At 39.1% G+C, this 19,684-nt stretch overlaps 1 protein-coding gene across 14 annotated transcripts in view; it reads left to right on the top strand.

The window, feature by feature from the left end:
- ZBTB20 (zinc finger and BTB domain containing 20) overlaps positions 1 to 19,684 on the top strand; it is a 473,219-nt gene that overhangs the window by 39,817 nt on the left and 413,718 nt on the right. Inside the window, exon 1 of one of the 14 annotated variants that reach the window (XM_039717812.1) lies at positions 2,782 to 2,854. The exons of the other annotated variants lie outside the window; for them this stretch is intronic. The gene's annotated coding sequence lies outside the window, so the exon portion shown is untranslated. Of the gene's footprint in view, positions 1 to 2,781; positions 2,855 to 19,684 lie in introns of those variants that run through there. 14 annotated transcript variants of the gene reach the window in all.

The following is a 19,684-nucleotide window of genomic DNA, read 5'->3' as shown; positions in this document are numbered from 1 at the left end:
AATACATAGTGGTGTTGCTTGATCTATTAAATAGTCATCAAGAGAAGACAGGAGCTCCCTATCACATATAAAGACAAAGTGCCTTCAAATAGTTACGTTGTCCTGAACTTCTTGTGTGTATATCTGCAGTGGCTCTTAATGTCTGAGAAGTGCCATGTGGAGAGAACAAAACAGTCCCCAAGGGCCCTTTGGGCACATGCATTTGAAGAGCATTGTTACTTGTCTGTTTAAACTTGTCACTGGGGACAAAACCCATAGGAGCCCACAGGTGCTGGATCTCGGCAGAGCACAAGTGTGTTGCTGCTGAGGCATCTCTCAGAGAAGGAACAGTGGGAGGAGCTGAGTTGCTTGTATATTCAACCTGAAAACTGTACAAGGAATAGCTGTATTGAACTTTTTGTTCCTCGAGAATGAGATTCTCAAGATCTTGAGATCTCAGTTCTTGAAAACTTGCAAACAAGTTTTGGGTTTGTACCACTCTCTGATATTTTTTCACTCCCCAAGAGCCAGTTTTAATGTCTGTTGATGCTTAGAAGACCAGATTGGAAGGACAGCAACAGAAAGATTTATTAGCCAGCACAATTAATACTTTCTTCCTTGAGAGCCAAATTCATCTAGTGTAGTATGTTTACAAAAGAAAAAGCTGGAATGCACAATAAGGTTTTGCCTTTATCAGAGACATATGGATTCACCATCACTAGATTTATTTGTGAGACTGTAACAAAGAACACTCCTCAGACATGTCTCACATTTCAGGAGTCGAAGGGCAAATTGGATGAATGTATCTCCTAAAAAGTGGATGAACCAGCTTTTTCATATGCAATTTCCAATTTCAGTAATCCCCAAGAAGCTTATAAGAGCCAGGATGGAGTCAGTAAAACCTTGTCTTATTTAACCTCCAAAAGGACACAAAGGGGTTTGGATCTTGAGGCTGGTCTGGTCTGGATGCCAAGTGCGCTTCTTAAGTACTCTCATACTGTCTCAGCCTGCTGGAACTTTTGGCAGACACAACACAGTAACTTTCGCAAAGTAGATGAGTAGATGGAGACCAGGTTTACTGAGACAATTCCCACCTGAGAAAGGCAAGTCAAGCTTCTTTGTACAAGAAAGGCTGTAAATGTCTTTCCCCTCTCTACATCCCCTAAGTAAGGGGGAGGATGTTCCCCTTTCACACATATATGACCTTTTTATTAGATTGAATGGTATCTCAGATTCATTCTCCTGATAAGCACTGGTCCTTTGAGAGATGCTCAAGTCAATTGTATTTGAGTCCTCTTAGTCTTGAAGATACTTGTGTTCACTTTGCATGCAAAATTCAGACACAGGGATATTCTGCAATGGCTCCCTACTGCGCAGTATTCTCTAAATGCTGTTGTTGTAATAAAAACTGTTAGCTTTCTTCTGTCATTAAACACCTTCAGTGTTATGCATTTACTTTAATAAATCAGTTTCTGGATTTGGTTTTTAACTTACTGAGGCACAACGTTTACCATATTTAATTAGGATGTATGTAGTCTTCAAAACTGCCAAAGAAGTGCTTTATAGGATACACAGTTTTTCCTTTTTGATGCCATGAACCCTTATGTATCTATATGGGTTTGGGGGAAAGATGGGTTAAAGAGTCAACCACTATGTGGTCATTAAGTCAGCAAATCTAGAGGATACTTTTTAACCATTTCATTGAATTCACATCTTTTTGTGGCCCTTCCTTGGTTTTTGATGGGGATCCCCGATGTGTTTAAGGGGAAATTCTGCTTGGCTGTCCTGTTTTCCTAAGTTTCAATGTGCCTAAAGATCAGTGAGGTGGGAGCACACTGGAAGAATGACAGGCCACAGATTTCTCCAGACTTTCTGGAAAGCCTGAGCAAATGAGCTGAACTTCTGGGTAAACCTCTCTTAACCAGAGCTATTGAGGCTCCTTGCCTTGTCACAGAGAATCTTGCTTCCTCTCAGAGGGAGTAATACTGCATGATTTGAGAGAAATGTTAATGGTCTATACTCTATTTTTTAGGAAATATGCAGGAAAAAGCCTACTTTATCATATGCATAAAACTCTAAAGCTTCAAATCTTTATTGCTCTTTGTTTGTTTTATAAAGCTTTTACTTTTCTATATCCTTATTCTGAATGCCTGTATATTTAACCTTAACAAAAGAAGCACAGTGAGCCAAGCAAATGGAGTGGTGTTCAATTTGCTTCCTTGTTTTCTGCCTCAGCTCCTTGTGGCAGAAGGGGCCATATGCCATTGTTCGTCCTCTGCAGTGTAGTAAGATCTGCTCTGTGTGCACAGCACAGTAAAACCAAGCTGGGCAGAATTCAGGCAAGGTGCACCAAGCTTACCACTCGTGTGCAAGACAACAACTGTAATAATGCCCATGCTCAGGAGCTCCAAAACTTGTTGGAATCATCGGCTTTACTGAAAATGCACCATAGTTGATTTGGATGTTTGGAAAACACTCAGTATGTCCCAAACTTCCTTGACCGAATTCATGGTAGTTTTCTCAGCAGCTGTGCTGGGTTTATATGGGAGTAGGTTCTTCTAGATAAGCAGCATTAGGAGAAGGTCATGAGTGAAATAAGTACAAACCAAGGATCCTGAGTACAATCTTCAGGGACTGAATTTATTTTTTTTGTAATTCACGTACTGTTTTTAATGACCTTAGATATGACATGTACAAGAAGAGAAGATATGAAAAATGTAAAGAGGATGTTTTGTTTCTGCTGTAGACTTTCGTACTGATCTGGGTACTTCACCTCTGCTCTTCTGTTCCCTAGCAGTGAACTAAAGTGATGGGAGATCCTTCCGCATGCCTTGAAGTTTTGTGAACAGCTTGTGAAATGCTCCAAAACCTTTAGGTAAAAAAGGCTGGGGATAACACAGTAATTATTGCCATATTTAACTTCTCTTGATCTGAGAGGAGTGAGCGGAAAATGCAAACACATATGTTACCATGAGAAATTAAGATATGTTCATTTCAAAAAATTTCCCAATAAGGAAACCATCTTCCTTGGCTTTAATAATTTCCCTCTTTATAGTGTTTTGCCTGATGATGTCATCAGTGGAAGAATACACAAGTGGAAGAAAGGGTAGTAGGGCTGAAAGGCAAGATTTGACAGTTCTAAGCCTTGTATCCTACTGATGTCAATGAAAGTTTTAATTCCAGTTCAGGGTTGCAATAATTTTCAGAGTTGCAGAAGATGAGCAGAGATGGGTATTTGGTTAGAGAGGAAAAGGACCAGCAAGTGTCTGCCTGGGTTCTGCAAAGGACCCAGTTGAGAGGCTGATTCCCCAGTGATGAATAAACATGGCTTTGGCACAAAGATACAAACAACATGAGCGATGCTGATGTTGTCTGTATCTTAACCCCTGACAGAGAGAAGGGTTCAGGAGGACGAGATTTAGAAGTAGGTGAATCTAAGTTAGATGGAAACAAAGCGTGAAGAAGAAGAGGAAGGCATGGTTCCATAGTCGCATGTAGATGTAGATTCCTGTGTTTGTTCTGGAGTTTGTGGTGGAGCTGAGTGTCACCAGCAGCACCACTGCTTTTAGGGGGCTCAGTGTAAATAGAATCCATAAACAGTTTTGTAAAGTGTCAGGGTTTTACATGTGAAGTCATGCTTACGGTGACTCTTGCCTCTGCCATTTTTTCCTTACCTTTTTGGTGGGCTGAAGTTACAATTGCCTAGCCCAATTTCACATGGATGAATATGCTTTCATCTCTTTCTCTTTTGCTTTGTTTATCTGTCTCTGTCTATCTCTCTGTGCGCCTGCTGCTTGTCTGCCTGCCAGTTTTTTCTTTGTCTCTATCACTTCATCATTGAACCCATCTGTGTAGAAAATGGGATATTTGGCTGTCTCCTATTTTTTTATTATTATTTTTTTATTATTTTTGTCATTTCGTTCCCTCAGACTTATGAGGATGAAACTCGCACTCCTGGGGGTGCCAGGCATTTTAGATCTTGCATTTAGGAGGAGCCGTGATGCTTTTTGCGTCTGTTTGTCTGTCCATCTGTCTGCTGGTCTATAATAAGCTGTGCAGCGAGACAGCAGCTTACTATCTGTGTGTGTGAAATTAGCTAATTGGTGTTAGCAGCAATATTTTCACATGTTTTATAAGCAAAGTGCAGCAAGGTATATAAATGTAGATATGATCCAGAGACACACACACATACACACACGCGCGCGCGCACGCAAGCCTGTCGCTGCTCATGCATAGACGCTCAGAAGTAATTAATGTTAATAAGATTTTAATGTGCTTGTGAGATCATAATGAGGAGAAATGAATGCTCTGATTAGAAAAAGGTAACTGTGTGTGTGTTTTGGCTTAGAACAAGATTTCCCCTCTTTTTTATAAATCACAATTTCAGAACTTGTTTGTGATTGCATCAATCGGTTTTTATTTTCAAATTAGAGGTCTGTTTAGCCATTTGAATGATTATCCAAATCAATGAGTAAACCCCTGATCATAAGGAATTCTGCAGATTTTTCCCCCCCTTAGAAAGCAAAGCTACTACATGACAGGGCTGGGCAGCCTCATCCTTCTAGCATTACATTTTTTGATGCTGCTTTTAAAGCCTCATCAGCATTTGCTCTCAGAGACAGTGCTCATTTTTTACAAATAGAGATGTTTATCTATAGGTGTCTGCAGTGCATAATCAACCACTGAAACTATTGTGCCAAGGCATATTCCTGTTCATCAGTAATGATGAATCCTCAGAGTCCAGGTGATCACATGATACCTTGATTATATTTTGAAATAATTAGTTTAGGAAAGCAGAACTGTATTTTTTTTTCCTATCATCAGTCAATTTCCAAATAAGAAGGATGGGAAAGTGTTTGCAGGAAATATTTTACAAGCTAGGATGTTTTTTCATCTTGGATGCTGTGTAGTCACCAGACTCCAGGCTGGCTAAAATCCAGCTGGACACTAGGGGTCCTTCTCTCCAGCAAATCAATGAAAATATTGTCCAGAGGGCTTCACTTCCATTTGCATACTTATTTTTGTTATTAATCCCTTTGGGATTGGGAAGTTTTTTTTTTAATTGACACTGAGAGGCTAGATACTTTGTTTTAAAAACATCTAGAATTGAATGTGCAGATTTGAACAGTCCATGTTCCAGTGCATCCCATGTTGCCTACTACCCACTGGATTCTGGTGGTGCATGGCTTGAGTGGTGTTTTAAAGTGTTAGATTTATGATTGAATCCATGGAATATGGTTAATTTCCAGAAGGTGCTGGGGTACTGCACCAATGGTCGTGATGAGAAATGTTAGAGCATGATGATAAGATTGCAATTTCCAAATCACGCTGAACAAAAACCAGTGTCAGTAAATACATCTTTGATAGGATTTGAAGTCTCTGAAGATGATGATGTTCGTTTATAATGAATGAATTTATTTTGGGGAAAGGAAACGGCAGGCATTATGTATATTTGTTTATTTTTCTAAACACCCCTTTCAGCTAGCTGCTGTACAGTTGGGCCTCTAACACTGTTTGTCATTCTGATAGCTCATTTCACGACCTTACTTTTATGAGGTGCCTTGGGATATTGTCTGTAAATGTGCGTGCACAAGTGTGTCTGTGTGGGTACACTCAAAGCATGACTGAAACGTGTACATCCATGCAGTAAGGCCAAAACAAAGTATTCCCCAACTACTGCCACCATCCAGGTTAAGTTTTAATGACTCTGGATGGAAGAAGAACATCTTTACTTCTCCTAAGTGCTTGTAGTCTGAGAAGTGCTTTACATTTTGACCTAAATAAAATGGCAGTCTGAGCTCTCACAGTAGGAAAGCAACTAATTTGTTTTAAAAATAATTTATCCTTTCTGTAAGTAATTTTTTTAGAATATTTTGAGAAATATCAACCCCAGTTTAGGATTAGTATTGAACTGAAAGAGTATTGAACTGAAATAGTATTGAATTAATGGGATATGATTCATTCCTAGAGAGTTCTAAGGTATCACAGCAGTGGTTGTGATGAGAAACAGTAGAACATAGTGATATGATTTCCAAATCATGAGGAACAAAACCAGTGTCAGTAGATCATGGCATCAACACAATTTGAAGCCTCTGAAGAAGGTGATGTGACAGTTCAAATCCCACTTTGGAATTAGTGTGCACCTGCATTATTTTCATTGCCTGTTTCTGGGTTTTTTTGTATTTGTGTGAACATGCCGGTTTCAAGAAATGGTTTCCATAAAGTTGAAGACTGAGAGTAGAGGAACAAAGTAATTATAGACTCCGAATGAATCCAGTGAATTGTCACCTTAGAACAGGAAGCAGCCAAGCAATGCAAGGAATTTCTCTTTAAATTTGGGTAGTTTTTTCTGTTTTCTGGAAGAGCCGTGTTGAGGAAAACACTCAGTTTGGTGTTCCCAGCATTGGAGATGAAGTAGCCAAGCTCCCTTCAGCTGTGGGCTGAAAACTCCGTAAGGCTTGGGGAGCTCAGGAAGAGCTGAGGCAAATTGGTTAAGTGCATGAAGTTAGTATGCAAAAATGAGTTGTGCTGAGTCCTTGGGGGACTGCTTTAATTCAGGAGTAAATTAGTCTTAGACCAATCTAGTTTAACTGAATAAGGAGCTACAGGGAGCTTTGCTGTTGAATTAGAGCATCTACTCACAGCTTCAAGACAATTAAATGTGTGCACATTGGTGTCAAACCTTTAGTTGATTTGCCTTAACATTCTCAATGTCCCCATGCAGGCTTGGCTTAAGAGATAGATAAACTGTCCCAAGCAATTAATTTTGTACTGGGGATCCAAAACAAAACAAATTTCAATAGCTTGTTTGCTTTGAGGGAAATATCATAATGCCAACTATTGCACTGTTGTTGGCAGAGCAGTACTGATTGCCCTCCCTGTCCTTGGACACTGTTGTTTTGCTGTGCAGTTCTTGAAGGGTCCACATATACTGAGGATAGCTTTCTGTTACAGTCAGTTTGTGCATAAAAAATTCCGATGTAAAACATACCAAAGTTTGCTGTTAATTAATAAATTTCATAATTAATATATAATAGTAATAAATGAATAATTGTGAGTTAGTTGATAAAACGTCTGTGCTAAACAACATTGGATTTGCACAGTCAAAACCCTCTGTATAAGGATGGATTTTGAAAATATCTGTAGGTTCTAGTTTGGTCAGGCTAGTACAGAAAGTAAGTAATCAACTTGAAAGCTTCATTGGAGATAGTCCCCTGCTAGCATCAAAGAGGGGCTGTTTGTTCAAGTATGCTAACTGCTCTGAGGTTTTTTCATATGAAAACAGACGTCCTAAAACTGTCAAGACTTAAGCTCTGAAAGAACTAATTATCTCATCCTGCTTGCCCAATTCCGTATTTATGTTTCTAGATAAGTAGCCACTTTTCTACCAAAGTTCTTAATGCCCAGAAGCACCTGCTGAATGCAAAGAATTTCTACTGGTGTATGCATTTAAAAGAGCAATTTTAGATAATAGTTGGCGAGAAGGCTCTGTGGTCTAGTGGGCTTAGAAATTCCAGATAAATGTCATGACATTTCTGCCAAAAATGTTGTTTTAAGAAGTTGTGTAATTGCAGAGTGTGATATTTACATGAAAGTATGGCTATCTGTAGGAAGGCAGGAACTATTCAAGAAGTCAAGTTGCATGCATGCTTTGGTCACCTCAGCTTCTCAAAGTACCAAACACTTTTGAGGTAGTTAAGGAAAGCCTTCTCATGAACAAGTCTGGAAAAAACTAGCCGTGGAGGAAGTTCCTGCCTTACTCTGTCATGGCAAATTTGACCAAGTCTTTGAACAGTGTACGTTTTCAATCAGTTGGAGTTCTGTTTGACTTAGTAATGGATATTCATACTTAGGCATATGAAAAAGATTTTTTTGTTTGTTTATTTTTAGTAAGCTATTCATCTCTCTGTTAATTTGCACTAGATATTATGCAATGTACAGGTTGATTCACACATGAAAGGAAATGGCTTCATTTTTGTGAAATTTTATATGTGGATATTGGGAAAGCTGTTTGGATATTTGAGGTTTCAAATAATGTAGAAGCAGACAGCACTGAGCAACTAGACAGAGTCAGAAACATGAATCACTATGGCATGGATTTGCTTCCTGGTATTTCAGTTTTGTTAAAATGTGGACATGTGTCTTGTAATCAGCAGAATTTCAGTGGCTTCAGGGTTAGCTGTAGTCATCAAAGAAATACACAGAGTAGTTTATATATGTGCTTACTCCTACACTTATTTCTGTGTTTACTAATAGTGCATTTAGAAAAAGTCTGAATGTATAAGAAGTATTTGAATAAAGAGTTTGGGTAATGGTTCCATTTCTTCAAAAAATGTTAAAACTTATTCTTGTTCTCATTCTCCAAACTGTTCTGCCACCACATTAGTAGGAACAGGTCTTTATACCTATGCTTCAGAAAGAATTGCAGACTTCCTGTGTTTCCTGAGGTAGTAGATACTATGTATTTACGTCCCTTTGAGACATGATTTTTTTTTTATTGCTCCCTGTCAAGTAGGTGGACTTTAATCAATGGGAAGCGCCTTTGTGTTCTTTTATGTGAAGGCCTTTCAAATCTGCAGTGCGCTGTGAGATGTGGGATTTGCCATAGGGTCACTCTCTGCATTACACTGCTCAGCCATGCTGTGTGCAATCTATGTGTTGGCAGAAGCAGCACAGCAGCATCTCTTCTGCTCTGGGTCTCTGGATTTGAGATGCATCAGACCACCCTGCTGGCCAGCTGTGTCTTCTGTGTGTGATCCTGGGAATCAGACACCATGGTGCTTAGCAGTATCTGCAGGGTTTTGTGCCTCCAAGTGAAGTCCTGAGCTCAGGGAGATGTATCTGCCAGCAGGCGTTTTGTCTGGAGTGACAGCCCAGGTAACACGAACTGCTGTGTGAAGTCTTATACATTGGGACAGCTGAGGTGCCTGTCTTCTAGGCTGGGAAAAAGCTATGAAGTCTGACTTGGGAAATCATGTCTCTGCAGTGTTCTTTCATGATATTTGCCAGAGACTGGAGCAATCCATTGAGACATTTGAGCCACTCAAACAGCTAGAAGCTCCCAGCCCTCCTGCCAAGATTCTTATCTGACCACATGATAAACATTCTTCCTCAGGTATTTGCCCAGAACATCTGAGAAGTGCTTCAGGCAAGTAATGTGGCAGGTGGTGACTTGGTTCTCTTGGTGGTGGTAACCCAGCGTGCTCCACCCCACAGCTGCTGCCAAAACGCTGACCCTGGCAGGGTCTGCACCTTCTCCTCAAGGCAGGGGAGGAGACCCAAGGCAGTGGGGCAGGGGCCATGTGGAACAGAGCAGGGAGTGGGATGGGGTAAGAGGAGGGGGTTTTGAGAGGGTGAGGAAGGCAGGGAGGGAATGAAGCAGGGACCAGTGCCATAGGATTAGCCATGGCAGAAGGGTGTAGACAGTGATTTGTGTAAATAGCTGGTGTAAGTAGAATCTGCGTTAGAAGGATGGGAAGGTGACAGGATGTAGAGGTCTGTTTTGAAGTGAAAGAAGGAGCAGTACAGACATGTCTTCACCTGTGCACACTTGGGGTTCAACATGGGGTGCAACACAGAACTGGGAGATGTCATTGCCAATGTGCTGGTACCAAGAAACTTCATTGCTTTTGGAAGACGTTGAAAACATTAAAAGTAAATGCAGTTGAGGTCCACTTACTAGATTTTCTGCTCTCTTAATACAGCAGTACAGTCTTGATGAATGTGACAAGTTTGTCAAGTTTTTGTTAAAAAAACCAAAATACTGGTGCAATTGGTTTCCAGCACTCTACCTTTGCTGCTGCTTTCAAGTAGTTTTGTAACTTTTATTCATTTTTCTTTCACTGTCCCTGATATTGAGCAGATGACCAATATTTTTGAATTTTCTGCTGCTACTTTGGTGAGACTTGTTGCTGACATCAGGCTAGTGGAAAGGTCTAGCAGGTATTGGATTCTGTTATAAATACTCTGTTAGTCTCTAATATAGGGTTTTTGGTGGATGCCTCGCATCTAATTCAAAAGCACAACTCATAATTTGTCTTCTTACATCCTGAAACTTGCTCAAATTGCAAGAGCTGTAAGATTACTTCTGTCCTTGGAGTTACAAACCTTAAAAAGATGATTGACTCCTTGTTTTTCAAATATTGCTAATGTATATAAAGCTTATTATTTGCAGGAACTCTAAATCCTTTTCTGAAAAACTGCTGCCTGCTCAGTTATCACCACCTTGTATTAGTGTCATTAATAATTTCTGACCAGGTACATTATGTGTAGTCCTGTTGAATCTCATCCAGTGCCTCTTGAGGTTTCTTTTATTTGCCAAGGTAATTTTGAATTTTATTCAGCCACTCATTGCCCTCCTAGGTTCCTTTTTCTACAGGTTTAATAAAAATGTTTTCTATTCCATCATCTAGGTTATTAATAAAAATGTCAAATAGAACAAAATTTAGGGCAGAAACCCAGCTGATGCATTCTCGTATTTTGATAATTAGTGCGTGAATTCCCTTACCCAAAATAGATTTGCATTTGTGTGATACCATGGATATGCTTGTTTTGCTCCTAGTTTGCATAGAAAAATACATAAGATGTCAAAGGCCAAAATAAAGTCAAGGTATGTGACATTTGCTTTCTATGAGGTTTCTTTTCCTGTTGAGAAGGAAATTAGGCTGTTTTGGCATCATTTGTTCTTAAATCAGTGTTGAGTGTTACTCATCTTTTATACCTAGGTGCTTAAAAGCTGGTTTGATTCATTCTTCACTAGTTTTTCTGGGAATTAAGCTTAAATTCTGTGGTCTGGAATTTCCCCATTCTCCTTTTTTTTTTCTCTTCCCTCTTTGCATGGTAGGTAATAGATTAATTCTTTGAGTCTTTTGTTGTGTTCTACAAAGTCGCAAAGTCTGCTTCAGACAACTCCTTAAGGAGACCAGTATGAATTCATTTACAAATTACTTGAAAAATATTTAACTTAGCTTAGTATTCTCTAATTTGTTTCCCATTTCTTCTGGAGTAAGACCATACCCCTCTTTGTGGTTATTAAGTTAGAGAAGAATTATCCATGTCTCTCCTCTTGAAATTTTGAATGAATGGTGGTAAAAAAAGGTGTTAAGCATTTCAGCCTACTCACATCATCTGTCAGTTGAACTTCCTCTACATTGATTAACAGAGCCACATTTTTCCTCATCTGCCTAAATGTGCTGATAGAATGGTTTCTTGCTGTTCTTGACATTCCTTGTTAATTTTGTGCTTTGAACCATTATGATTTTGTCTCTACATGTTTGTGTAATTTTTGTGCTTACATATTCTAATACCCTGTTTGCTTCAGGATTTTTTTCCTGTTTTGGTAGCAGTAAAGAGCTTGTACTTTAGTAATGTTAAAACCCTGCTATTTTCTTTATTTCGTCTTTATTAGGATAGACTGTGCTTTTATTATTTCTGTATTACATTAGTATTTTGTTGTTGCTGTTGTTATATTTCATTACAAATTGTTGTTTATACTTACCTGTTGGATTTTTTTTTTCCCACCTGCCCCTTTTACTCCTTGTTAAAAGACCTTACAATAGGTTGGCAAGTTAGTGCCCAGGCATTCTCCTTTGTGAGAGGTGAATGTCCTCTTGTCCTTAACCACATTTCCCATGTCAGAGAAGTAAAATCCCTCTTTGGATGTGCTGGTTGTATCCGTGTGTGGTGCAGTTATCTCTGATATTTGTGACCTTGCATGATTCCTGCCTCTGCTGTGAGGACAATGAGGAACACTGATTTCTTCAGCCTTGCTTCTAGAAAATGGTAGTCGCTTTTGAGCCCTGATATCCCTCAGGTATTTTTTGGTAGATTTTTTTTTTCCCCTTATGGTCTCTTTGTTGTATCTTCTTCCTGTGTTGCCTCCCTGAATTGGAATGTTCAGAAGAGCACCCTGACCTCACTTAAAAGCCACATAATTCCTTTGTAACCTGAATTTACTGACCTAAAACTGGTTTCTATTATCAATATATTATATTTCTTTTCTTACGTTTCTGGTTTCAATTTTCTTTTTAAACCCCTCCTTCTTTTCTTCTTTAAAATTATTTCCTTTCTCTTAGCTTGCACATTCCTTGTGGCAACTTTGTGTTTTCTTGTGTCAGCTGTGTCTTACTAGACTCACTCTTCTTCTCTCAATTTTCCTCAGACATAATTTTCTTGAAGTTTTTGGAAGTTTTGCAGATCTGTGCCATTGAGACCACATGGTTTCCTATAATTGTCCTCTAAAACTTAACTTTTTTGCCCGATTTTAGTCCCAGTTTTGTGTGAGTCTTCTCTATTGAGTAACTTTGTTCATGTTAATTTTCTGTTTCAGCCTGTTGTGAACCAGATGAAGGTTGAATGCTCTTTCCCAAACTTTAGTCACTTAATAGGTTCAGAGCATTTGAATCCTTCCTCTAAAGGTAATGACAGATTTCTGTCATTCTGAACCTGTCATGTTGCTACAAATGTTCAGAGGCTTGTAAGGGAAAAAATCTTCCATGCAAGCAGATATTCAGTAGTCCTTGATTTAGCACTTGGAATGTTGGGAGCACGTCTGAATATGAATCTTTAAGTTTTTCCTTTTTTTTTTTTTGCTTTATAATAGCAAATAATTGGACAATTCCAGAGAAGATAATATTTAAAATGCCTGCACAACCTGATTGCTTACATTAATTCCTTTAGAGACCAGCTGCTATAAATGATGTTTGGGTACAGGTTACTTAACTTTAGTCATCTTCAAGGAAAATGCAGTCACGACAGCTATTTAGTCTCCTCTGTTATCAGTGGAGAGGAGGAGAAATACCTCTAGAGAGCTATTCATCCTAAATATATTACAGTTTTAGGATAGGATTAATGTCTGCCTGTAGATGAGTATAGTTGCTTCACTTAGATATCTAACTTTTAGGAAGATAATAGTTAGATTATATGCATCTTGGTCCCATGTCTGTTGAGATTTACCTGAAGAATATTTCTACAGTCCCAATATACACCACAGAAAGCTACCATGCTTTCTCTTATGTTGTAGAGATTTTGTATGCTTTAATTTTCCAGATTTTGGAAGATTTGTATCTTAAAATATTTCATTTTTAAAATGTTGCTTTGTATCCTGAATCTTTGATTTTAATTTGATCCTTAGTTTGGTTTCTGGTGAAGAAACTGTTTGAATTATTTGTTTCTGTGTGGTCCCTTTTCTGTGGGTCCTGTTTTTTTAGACTTCTCTTCAGCCATTTGCTCTTGACTATTGCAGGTAAATACCGTACCATGTCACCTTCCCCACAGATGACATGAAGATTAATTAAACACAGGTTTGAGTATACTAAATTCTTGTCTCCAAGTTAATATTTTTAGGTGGATATTTGTACTTGTATTTCAGAGTATTTCATGATGCAGCCACTAAAAATAAGTGATCCTGAACAACAAACTAGACATATTTGTTGATTTTTGGGGAAGAGCTAATGTCATTTTGGTGTTGCACAAGTTTCCCTCTTCATCTCTGTACAGCCGTAAGGTGTCCATGACACTATTATTCTGGCCACTCTGTTGCCAAAAACTTGTCAAGAATTCAGTGGAAAATTCAGAGAAGAGCAACAGAAGTTAAGAGGCTGAAGAGATTGAAATATGAGCAAAGATTACAAAATTTAATATGTACAGTTTGGACTAAATGATGACTAAGACATATGATAACAATCTACAAGTATTTGAAGGGTGTAAAATATTAAGACAAAAAAGGAATTATTTTAAGATGTTCAAAGGGGTAAAACTCAGCAAGGAAAAATTTCAACATGAATCATGAAAACTTCCTGAGTCTTGCATGAGCTGAAGTTCTGGAGTGTATTCTGCATGAAGGTGGCAAAAAGCCTACAGTTTCACAGAGCCCAGAGATCACACACAAGAGCACACAAAAGCTCTCCAGTCTTGTGCCACCCATTTCTGAGAGCTGCCGAGACCAAGTGATGCTTCAGTGGTGGCTATTGAACTCTGGGCAGGTGGGTTCGCCTGTGTGAACCATCCAAGTTGGGCTTTCCCAAGGGCTCCTGCAGGATGAGCTGCAGCATGGAGGGTTCATTCTGGTGGCAGCAAGCTGCCCTCAACTGCTGTTCTCATGGAGAAATCCTTTTTCCATCTCATGGAGAAGCCCTTTTTCCATCGTATGGCTGTACATGCACCCATCCATTTGATAAGCATAGGCAGAATAAAGCTGTCGCTAACAGAATATATGCAGAAGACTCAAGGAAATGTAATGAAGAATAGCATTTTGGAATATCCTGGCAAAGGATTAACATGACATGTTAGGTGTTTTCTTTTTTCCTTTTATCCTCTTCTTTCATCTCTGCAATCACATTAAAAACTGTTTTTCGTAGACTTTTCCCTTCAACTTAAGAGTCATCAACGTGTACTTATTCATTCTGATAAAAGCTGGAAATTTAGACTGTATGTTTAGTTTAGTTATAAGGTTATAGTAAATTGTAGTGGTCTAATTTAAGTCTAAAAATATTAAACTGTCAAGACCACTGTATAATTGGGATGGCATTTTTGCTAAATAGGGACTTCTTTACTGTTTACAGCTGGTTTTGCACTCGTAACAGATACAGACAGAAGGAGTGAGGACTACAGTTCTTGCTCCCGCCCCTGCCCTCTGTTCCTCATTTTTGTTTTCCTGTGTGCAAAACCATCCTGCATGCCAGCTTGGGAAGCTGGCATGCCTCCTGTTAAGACCAAACTTGCTCTCTGTTGCAGTATAAATAGTGCTTGCTTCCAACTTCAGAGCAGCACCCAGCATTGCATGCATACTGTAACTCACTGGGAAGCAGTAGCTCTGTTAAAGGATTTTCTGTGCATGGAATGAGTTTGTGTTTATGGCTTTGAATTCACTGGACAACTCTGAGCAAACATCTGGGCTAGGCCCTTAAGCTTGTGTGATATTAGGTTACTGTAATAGTTTGGTTCTGGAGTGGCTGAACATGAGGTCCTACTTCACAGGTGTGTGCAGGAGAAAGCAAACCAAATGCCATTCTTTATAGTACTCCAGATAGAAATCTGGGAGCATGCCCAACTTCAGTAATTTTTAAACTTTAAACTGCTGGAAGAGGAGGGGGGAATTGTACCAGGTGAGCCAGATATGTTTTGAAATGTCCTCTAGTATGCTAGACTGAGGATTTTGATTTCATAAAAGTACATTGTTCTGCTTTATAAAAGTACCTGGTTGGGCAAAACAGGAGACTATTTTGTAAGACAGAGGTCACAAAGGAAGGCTGTCGAGGGAAGGCTGAAGGGATGGGCCATTTTCAATTACAGAAGAGATTTGTTCCGGGAAACCACTACAATCTTTGCTGACAGCAGGTGAGGTGTTGCTGTGACCTATTTAGTTCTTCTGCTATTGAAAAATATCTTTGAAAAAGTTACATGCTAGAAAGCAGTTGCTGTTTTTCTTAGGTTCACTAGAGCTCATATCTTCCCAGCTGAAAATGCTAGGCTGTCTGCTGCAGTCATACTCTAGGGAAGAGCCTTTCCATCCTTAGCTATCTGGCACATGTGGCCACCTACAGTCTAAAACCTCAAGAATAAGCATTATTTTATCTTTCTGTCAGTTGTTTCATTTTCTGAGTGTGGATGATCCACTTGTGCACCACCGGCCGTTGTTTAGCTTCAGCCTGGATGCACCAGAGCAAGTGCTGCCGAGAGGGATGCTGGGTTTTGGGGTTACGCTGTGTTGCTACAGATCATGTCACCTCAGTGGGTAAACAGTCCAAAAATAAAACCAGCAAATGATATAAAAAGGAATCCAGTTATATTTTTATATCTCATTAAGTTTCGCTCCTCCTTCTCGTTTTATTGGCAGAGATATCAGGGGAGGATACATCTCCATTGGAGAAGAGGTGAAAAGATTTGCAGGAGCTGTGTGGGTGAACACCTTTTCTTTTTTTTCCTATGGGGATTAAGTAGGAAGGGATTTAGGATCTCCCACACCAGTCTCATTTGAGGAAATCCTTATTTTATCATGTTTAGAAAATGGCTGCTGGTTTAAGGTTTGTTACTAGTAGCCTGCCTGGGGGTTCTTTATTTAGTTACTCAGCTCAAAGAGCTGCTGTCCCAAGCTGTCATTTAACAGAGATGATTGCTAAATGTTGCTGGGAGCCAAAGGTATAGGTGGGTGGACTGTCTTTTGAACCCTGAACTTGCCCTGTGTGGTAGTGACAGATGAGCAGGGGTTGAAATAAGGTGAGATTCCACCAACACAGGCTTTGGGATTAACACGTGGTCTGTCCCCAGAGCTCTGCGTGACCTTAATTTGTGTCTGCAGAATACTGGCTGCAAGAGCCTCTTCTCTTCAGTCCCCATGTTTCAGTGTTCAATTAATAACTAATCAGTAATATTATCTTCTGTCATTTTTGGGTGCCCCTGATTCCCTACGTGTCCATTCCAGGGGGATAGCTGAGATGTGGCTGGATAATTTTGTAGGAACTCAACCTTCATTCTTCCTCCAAACACTTAGTCCAGCCTAAGTCAAGAAAGGCAGTCGGAGAGAATATTGCATGCCTTTGGGTTTAGTACATCTGGGCCCACTGAGCATTTCCTTACTTACCATGGTGAGTTTGTTGTTGTTTTTCCCTAGCTTTGTGCTCCAGCATGGTCAGCACCTATGTGGTTTTTCTGGAAGAGAGTTATATCTGCCAGGATAGCTAAGGCCCTATCCTGGATATGTTTCCACATCATGTCTGGAGTTCTTTCTCAGATTATGGTCCAGCCAGTTTTTGTTGCTTGTGGAGAAGCAACAAAACTGGAGAACTTTTGTCTTAGGTTCATCTGTAGTAAATGTTTTACCTCTGTCAGATTTTGATCTTGAAAACACTTGTTTTTCAGACAGCAGCTACGGGTTTCATAGGATGGGAGTTATTATAATGACTATAACCATAACCCTGTGCTGTAAGAAGTCTGTTTGTCTCATGTCCCCTACTTAGGATTTTTATGTAGTTATTTATACCATGCCTACTGAATCTGGGGTGCATGGGGAAGGGGCATGACTCCCCAGTGTTTGGATCTACAAACATGGTGGTGCAGGGAAAATTGTATTTAATGAACTTCTTCATATACTCACTATGAAGACATGGCTGAGAGTACAAGTCTTGACAAGCTGAAGTATGAGCTTTTTTGCTTCTTTTTCTTTAATACTAAAAGCACTGAACTTAAGCCTACTTGAACTAAGTAACTAGAGGAAAACATGAGATTTCCCTAAAGTAATTTCTGTAAGTTGATGTTGTAAGATGGCCTTGCAAAGGCCAAAAAATTAGGTATTCCCAGTGAAAGAGTTAAAAACCCCCCATAATTACAGAAATCCTTTGGTGTGTAGAAGTTGTAACTATTTTTTCTCTGAAAACACTGTTTCTGTCACTTCACTACAGATTTCTTTGTACAGTAGACAAAGAAACATAAGGAAAATAAAGCACATTGCATCTGGGATTTAAAAAAAAAAAAAAACAAAACAGAAAAACAAAAAACAACAGTATTTTCCTTATTTCAGCTAATCTATACTGTTAATTCTAAAAGTTAAATAGAATATTTTTCTAAAAACTTAGTATGCAGTTCATGCATTTTCATGGAATGTCCTTAACTATTCACTGACTCACTCCCTATTCATTTATAGCTAATATATGGCACTTTTATTGTGGTTTCTAAAGTATGGAGGTTATGTGAGTCACATGCAATTTAGAATAGAGATTATCTTTAAATAATCAAAAACGTACTTTGCCAAAAATACTAAAAAGAGGAAAGAAAGCATCCAGTGTTCTCAAACTATGAAGTGCTTTCTAAAAAAGCCTTTTTTTCAATAAATAAGGGAAAAGAAATGTTATGTAAACCTAAGTGTTTGGCAGACATCTGTTTACTTCATCCAAGGAGACAAGGGGTTTTAAGATTTTTTGAGCTCATAAGGAAGGCACATCCTTGAGTTCTTGCACCAAGGACGTGATGGAAGCATTTTTCCTTGAAAATTTTAAATAAGAAGACATAAGGTTAGAGGTGGCATGAATGATAACTTTCTTGAAAAATTTAATCAAGGACGTTATGGAGAATGTAGGCGTTTGGATCTCTCCTTCAAAAAGTGGGGGAAAATAAACAACCAAATACCCCTCTGCCTATCCTTTTAAAAAATTATTATTATTCTTTTTCCTTCTTAAGCTGCTTCTTGTTCTTACAAAGTTTTTCATTACTGATACAGTGTTAGTAAGGGCAATTGTTAGTTTTTTTGCTGTGACTTTGAAGTTCCTTTGTTGTGACAGCTGCTAGGCTGGCATTTCCTGGACATCAGTGGGATATGATGATAGCTTGCCTGCTTCCCTTCCTTCTGATGGATTTTCTCAGAAAGGATAGCAAACTGACACACTCAAATTACTGTATGTACAAAAGCAGACTTTGGATTAATAGTGGGCTAGAGTTGAGAGGAATACACTGATCCGAAAAATTATCTTCTGTTTTGTAACATAATCAGCAGTTTGATCTACAGGCAGAATCAAAAAGATCTCAGACTTAGGAAAACATTTGTCCTCCTGCTTACATCCCCCCCTCCTCCCCTCCTATCCCCAAACCCCCTTGATTTCTCTTTTAAGAGTTTATTGCAGCAACAAGTGGTGCTGGCCTGTCAACCTGATGGCTGCCTAAGTAGAAGCCACATTATGATAAATGCATATTTTTGCTATCAAAAGATACGATACTGTCGGCTTGAAAAAGTCCCAACAGCCTTGCACAGAAGGCTTTTTAACAATATATTAAGCCTCACATTTTTCAATTACAACAGGGCTTTTTTTCCTCTGCTGATCTTTTTTAATAACCCAAGGAGCAAATATGTCTTGGTTTTGAGCTTTAATCTGGTGCTTTGTGTACTCTCATGACCTCCTAATCACACTCTCCATGACATGTCAATCTGCTGCAATGGAAAGTGGGTGATTTGGGCTGTCATGAAAGTGTTGATATGCTCATATATCCTGTTCACTTAGGACAGAGGAGTTCAAAGAAATGCATTAGCCAAAGGAATGAAATGTTATGGGAACCCATAATTCAAATATTGAGTGTCCTTTTCCCAGTTCATGAGTGGTTCTATATCTGTGTTGTGACTTTAAATGTGAACACCAGGTGTGAAGATTCCTGTTTATTTTTATTTAAGCAAAACAAACACAAAATATTTCAGAGCTGATGCAGATGATGAAATGTAAAGATGTGTCATGTGTTTAGTAAATAGTTAGGGTGCATATGTATAAACAAGGAAGGAGTTTGTAGAATGTGGTTTTAGTTTACAATGCTCCCCTTTCATAACTATATAACCATCTGCCTCTGGCATGTTCCTTAAAACCTGGTGAGCCTACACTTCAGTCTGTAACCTTCGCTGTTACACTGGTGTTTCCTTGGCTGAGCTAGTGGGATCATCAAGATCTGTCAAGATGCTGTCAACATCTGTAGTGTTATTCTTCATAAGAACTGAAAGGTAGGAGTGACCTTTGTTATCAAATGGAGACTGGCCTAGTGTGCAATTTGAGAGGCACGATGTGAATGTGAGTCTGAGGACGAGGGTCTGCACTCCTGGGTCCCAATAGGGCTTCCCCTGTGCTCTAAGGTGTGTCACCCAACTGTTCTGCCTGGGATTTCCCATCTGTAGTGTGCAGGTGTTGACATCTGCCTTCCTGGTGAAGTTTGTGTGTCACCATTAAACTGAAGACTG

Source organism: Passer montanus, unplaced genomic scaffold, assembly GCF_014805655.1.
Source record: "Passer montanus isolate IOZ18808 unplaced genomic scaffold, ASM1480565v1 scaffold39, whole genome shotgun sequence".
Taxonomy (NCBI): Eukaryota; Metazoa; Chordata; class Aves; order Passeriformes; family Passeridae; genus Passer; species Passer montanus.
Note: the sequence above shows the minus strand (reverse complement) of the source record. Positions and strands in the feature narration are given on the sequence as shown.